Source organism: Gopherus flavomarginatus, chromosome 1 (assembly GCF_025201925.1).
Source record: "Gopherus flavomarginatus isolate rGopFla2 chromosome 1, rGopFla2.mat.asm, whole genome shotgun sequence".
NCBI classification, from domain to species: domain Eukaryota; kingdom Metazoa; phylum Chordata; order Testudines; family Testudinidae; genus Gopherus; species Gopherus flavomarginatus.
In genome coordinates, this window is record NC_066617.1 from 65596136 (window position 1) to 65602135 (window position 6000).

Consider the following 6000-nt stretch of genomic DNA (forward strand, 5'->3'; position numbering starts at 1 on the left):
ACTGTCCACCGTACTGTATTTTTGGCAATGCATGCTGGAGCCAAAATGGGTTGCACAGGGATCAAGAGGGAACACAAGGAGCAGTGTTCACCATCCCCTACATTTATCCATATACCATATATAAAATTATACATGTTTTTGCACCTTTTTTCCCCAAATCCCACAAACTTGTGTGACTCTCCTTACTGTCTATCTCTGACAGAACCATGGAGCCTTCACGGCTCTGCACTATTGTCATGAGTTGCAAGCCCAGGGTGCATAATCCCGTAATATTTGCATAACCACAAGAATAAAAGTGGAGGAACGTGATGGTTCTATGTAGAACAGATTGCTACATGGGCATGACAACCACCAATTCAAAATTGTTGGTGGTATTCATGGAGCAGCTGCAGATGATGGAGAACCGTTCTGGGTCCAAGAAACAAGCTCCAACTGGTGGGATCGCATCATGATGCAGGTTTGGGATGATGATCAGTGGCTGCAGACTGTTTGGATGCACAAGACCACACCCCTGTGTCTGTGTGCCAAACTCACCAAAATGAGAACTGTACTGACAGTGGAGAAGTGAATATAGATTGCACTGTGGAAACGTGCAACATCAGATTGCTATTGGTAGGTTAGAGGTCTCCCTACTAAATACAAGGTGGAATATTTTAACTGTAAGTAGTTAACATACTGTAAGAGACCATTCCATGTTCAGTCCTTTGCTAACACTTCTGCAGTCAGAACACAGCAGCATTAGTGGGTTACAGACTGTTGTCTCTTACAACTTCATGTTTCCATAGCAATATTTATGAGTTGATGATTGTGATAGCCCCAAAGGTGTGACAACACATTCTTAAAAGCTGCAAGAAAGATGTTTTCAACTCACTTATAAAACTCTGTGATGATGTTGTCTGCATATGTGCATGGCTATCATTAAAACAGAAACATCCAGAAGTAGGGTGTGGCAGTTACTAGACTAATTATATACATTTGTTTATTTGCATAGGCAGTTTCTGTTGTGGGCAATCCACCTGTCAGGTCATTCACCTGATAGCTGAACCAATGAAACTGCAAAGGGGAAAATGTTAGAAATAAGTCATCTTAAAGTCACATCAAGTGACTATTCTTCCCTGCAGGAGTTAGCACATCTGCTGTGAGGGCTTCATTTGGTGACAACACTGTGGTATTTTGGAAAGAAAGGAGCTGGTATTATCAACAACTGAAGACATCTACGTTTCTTCAGAAATTTCTTTTTCATCCTTTCCATTGTCAATACATTATGAACATTCTTAATGCAGACCATATATATATATATATATATGACAGTCTTATTCGTTTCTTTAAAATGAGTAAGAAATCTTTGAAAGAAAGAGTCTAAGGTAATTGTTTATCATCCATTTTTATTATTGCTACACAATGAAGCTTTTAATTTGTAAAAAAAAAAAAAAAAAAAGAGTGCAATGCATATTAATGACAGACCACAGTGCACCAATGAGCAGTATTGCTCCTTGCACTGGCATGGCATATTTCTGCAGGTTTATTCTTGTATAGTTTTCCCTACCCCAATCCCTGTACTACTTTGTTTCTTTTTCTCGATTCTTATAAAATGGTCATTAGATTCTGATTCTGTGGCTGTTGAAACCACATTAGAGTGCTTACTCTGCTTACTACATATGGGCTTCTTGAGAACATTTAATAAGAGAAAAGTGAGTGTGACTGTAACCAGTACCCTTGCATATAGGTCAGTCAGCCCTGGGAACTGGTGGGAATGGATTTAATAGGGCCATTACCAGCAAAAAAGAAGGGATACAGTATATAACGACAGCCCTGGATTATCTTACCAGATGGGTGGAAACATTTCCACTTAGTAATAAATCAGCATAGGAGGTTGCAAAGAAAATATCATACCAAATGGTTGTTTGGATGTCCAGAGTAGATATTGTCAGATCCTGGTTCTGAATTCAATAAGAAGATAAAGACTTATTTTGAGGTTATTTTTACTATTTGTTCAACCACACTACTGGGTCACAGATTATGGTGAACATGGGCTTCACTGCCCTGTGATTTATTTTTTTTTAAATGTCCATTGTTACTGACAAGTGTTTGTGAACACACACCTTATTTTTTGCAAATGCAGCTCTTGGTCACTGCATCAGGATTGCTATAACATTTTTTGGGATATCTTCACAACCACCAAAAAAACCCACACATTATTCCAGGTAGTAATAGTAAAAGATAGGATAGTAAACCGCAGTAATAAAAAGCAATGCCAAAGAGGTGAAGGAACCTTCTTTTGGACAGGTCTCTATGTAAGTTTATCATGTAAGTTATTCTTTCACTTTAACCTGGATATTTGCAAAAAAAATGGGAACAGAATGAAGCTTGACCAACCCATGCCACCCACAAACCAATGGGCTGGCTGAAAACACTAACAAATCCAGCAAAGGTAATTTTAGGAGTGGGAAAATTAAATTACAGTACTAAGGCAAGTAGATTGCAACATGCCAGAAGATGCAACTTGCTTCTAAATTTTCAGAGTCAGTGTATTACACTGCAAATCTTTTTACTGTATCAAATGTGAAATGAAAAAATAATACCAATGCACTGTGATGGCCTCTTCCTTCCGTCATTTTGATTACATATGATTTGTCTCAGTCAAGACTGTATGTTTACTTTTTTCCTCTGCACAAACTAATGAATCACCATTTGTTACAGAGCATTTTAGAAACTGGTTGATGACATTGGGATGAATTTCTTGATGAGATTTTATTTTCTTTGTGATCTGAACTGAACATAACAAAAAAATGTCAACCATTTGACTAATGTATGGTTTTGAAGCAAGATTTCTAGACCAAGTCTCTGAGAACGACACAAACTGCATTTCAGTCCCGGCAGCTTCCATGTGAATATGTTATTCTGAGTCTTCATTTTACAAATACCCCTTCTCCGTTTGCTTACAAAAATTACCAAATTTCAGTGAACTCTGTGAAAAATACTACAAATAGTACTGCATAAATTTGAAATCTAGAAAGAATTCTGACATTGCACTGGCTCTTACTAATATTTCTAAAACACAAAACAATATACTAGAAAAAAGCATTCTAAATATGGGAAAGGAACATTTGAGGTTGCGGACTGTGTTGTTACTGAATGTGAGAAAGAACAAGAAAGGGCGGTCTGCTGCAACCTACCTATTGTGGTCCATACAAAGTTACCATTATTGTGGTATAACAAAGTTAAATTGGAAACTATCCCAGTGAAACTTTTAGGATCTATGTACAGTATCTCCCACTTAAAACCATTTAAAGGCCCAGCAACATAAGGTGCTGAAAAAGATCACAGGATAATACTGAAATGGAAACTGCTGTGGGTGACATTATGGGGGGAGTGGGGAAAGAACCCTCAAGAGATGGGGAAAATGGATGGCATTATATCTCAAACCCCATGACAGCAGAATGATAATGTGGCAATCGCAGACAGAAGAGGAGTATGTAGTGGAAGAAGTTGCAAGCAGCAATCAAGTGATGCAGATAAGATTGAGGATGGGGAAGACAGAGAATGGTTTCTGAAAGGTAATGCTTACCACACCTTTTTTTTTCTTAAATAGTTTGTTAACATACTTCCATTTATGAAGTATGTAAAGATTTTATATAAAAATGGCAGCATGCTAGAACAGAGAAAATGGAAATAATTACAACATATATAATGTGTTACTTTTTTTTTTCCTAGTAAAATTTCTACAGCCCCACCATGTTAAAAAGAGACTGGAGGCCAAAATGAGAACAACTGGTTTGTATGAATTTTCATTTCATGGCCCAAAGCCAAGAGGATGGCTGGGTGATGAGGTACATTTAAATAACAGGAAACATGGATGGTGACTGGATTGACTCCTCAATTATTGAAATTTTATCTATTCTTTCATCATGTTTTGTGGGTTATTGATGTGTTTGTTGTGTGGTTGAGAAAGCAAGTGGAAAGGTAGGCCACGCATTGTAATGGTACATGGAAATATCAAGTATCAGTAATTAAACCATAAATATGTTTGACCACAGTCATTTGAAGTCCAAATAGCCTTGAAGTGTGAATATAAACTTCTAATTGCATCATTTTACTGTACTTACTGCTGCCAAATGTGCTCAAAAGTATGTTGAGGTACATATCTGACTTTACAATCCTTCACATTTAGGGCCACATTAGTTTTGCTATATAGTTCAGTGGGGCCAGAACTTCAGCACAGGTTGTCAGTTTTTAAATTAAGTTAATCACAGCACATGGGGTCTGATTACAAATCTTTTCTTTTTATCTTGTATATCTGATTTGTAGCAGTAAGGATCCCTTGCGTTTGTGTATTTATGATGTTCTTTGTGTGCCACAATGATGAATCCATTAAAAACTTATTTGAGATGGCTTGTTCTTGTTGACACTCATCAGTAGTTTCCACTAGCATTCTAGCAGGCAGATGAAGACAAATAAAACTGAAGGTAAATATTAGTAAGCTTTCTTGCCCAATAAGGGCATAACACATTGTCAAAGTCAGCAAAGCACAGTCTTAAGAAACAGCAAATACAATGCTTTGTTGCGGAATGAGTAATAGTAACGCTGTAATGAAATTGAGAAATACAGTATAATCTACATTGCATGATTTGCTTCATTGGCAACTAACTGCATTTCTAATTATTTTTCTATCAACAAACTGGAATTAGGCCAAGTGATATATTATTGCTTTCTCTCAATGCATCAAAGCATTGGGCTATTGTGGTAAGATGTTTTCCACTGTTATACTTTTGGATTGCCTGCACTAAATATAGTAATACACAACAGGTTTCAAACACAGCTGTGTAGCAGTGATAAATTTCCTTTATTGTGGAATACCATACAAATGGAACTTCAGTGTAACTCTTGAAATTCTGAGGACCACATTTTAAAAAATAAAAGAGTGAGTATATGTAGGTAATGTAAATTTAAAGAATATAGTCTGTAGTGTTTTAATCAAGGAATTCATAATATGATTTTCTCTTGTGTTAGTAAGACATTACAAATGAGAATATCTGCATGCATGCAATGTTTTGAAAAATCATTAACAAATGGTTGAAATCATTACCAATAACATGTATATGTATTTACACTAACAGATAACATTAATGGAAACTAAAGAATTGTTAATCATTGACCTCTTGTGTGGTGAGACCACATATGTAAGATCCTTCCTGAGGAAGTGGAGGTGATTTTTTTTTTTAAAGATACTTATTTGCAGAGTTTACATGTAGCGTTAGTGTGAAACTATTTTCAATAAATGTAACAATAGGGAGGCTAATGTCTTCCTTAAAAGAAAGATGGAAACAGCATGCACTTGTACTGACCATGCTTACTAGTGGACATTGAGTGAATTTGTGTTATTCGAGAATGGCTAACTACTTCATTGAATGTGCACACAAAAAACTAGCATTTAAGATGAGTGACAAGGTGCTATTGGCAACATGGGACAGCATATCAAGTGATATCAGGCTTGTGCTATATACACACTTGTTTTCATATTATTGTGTGTGTATATGAGCACTAAGTCGTTACAACCATCTATTAGAGAGAGAGAGAAAGAATTAAACATGTACAGAAACTAAGAAAAAGAAAAACCCATTTACACAGTCAGCTACTGTACTCCATGGGTTTTTCTTTTTCTTCATCTACGAAGTAACTGGAAAATCCACAGCAGATTAGAAAATAATAATTGTGGAACATGAGAAACAGATGGGCACACCTGTGGACTCATCCTAAAAGGTATTGAATACCAAATTTTCCTTGTCATTTGTTAATCTGTATTTATGATGTCTTTTCTAAATAGAAGTATTAGTTTGCAGAAATGTATTTACAGCATAAAGACATCAGTACTGTAGAAACCACACAAGAAGCTCTGACTATGCTTAGAAAAATGGCAACTCTTCTAATGAAGGAGGAGTGGAATTATGTCACAAAAAGAGTTCTTAATACACCTACAGTGGGGTAGGTCACAGGTTTGGT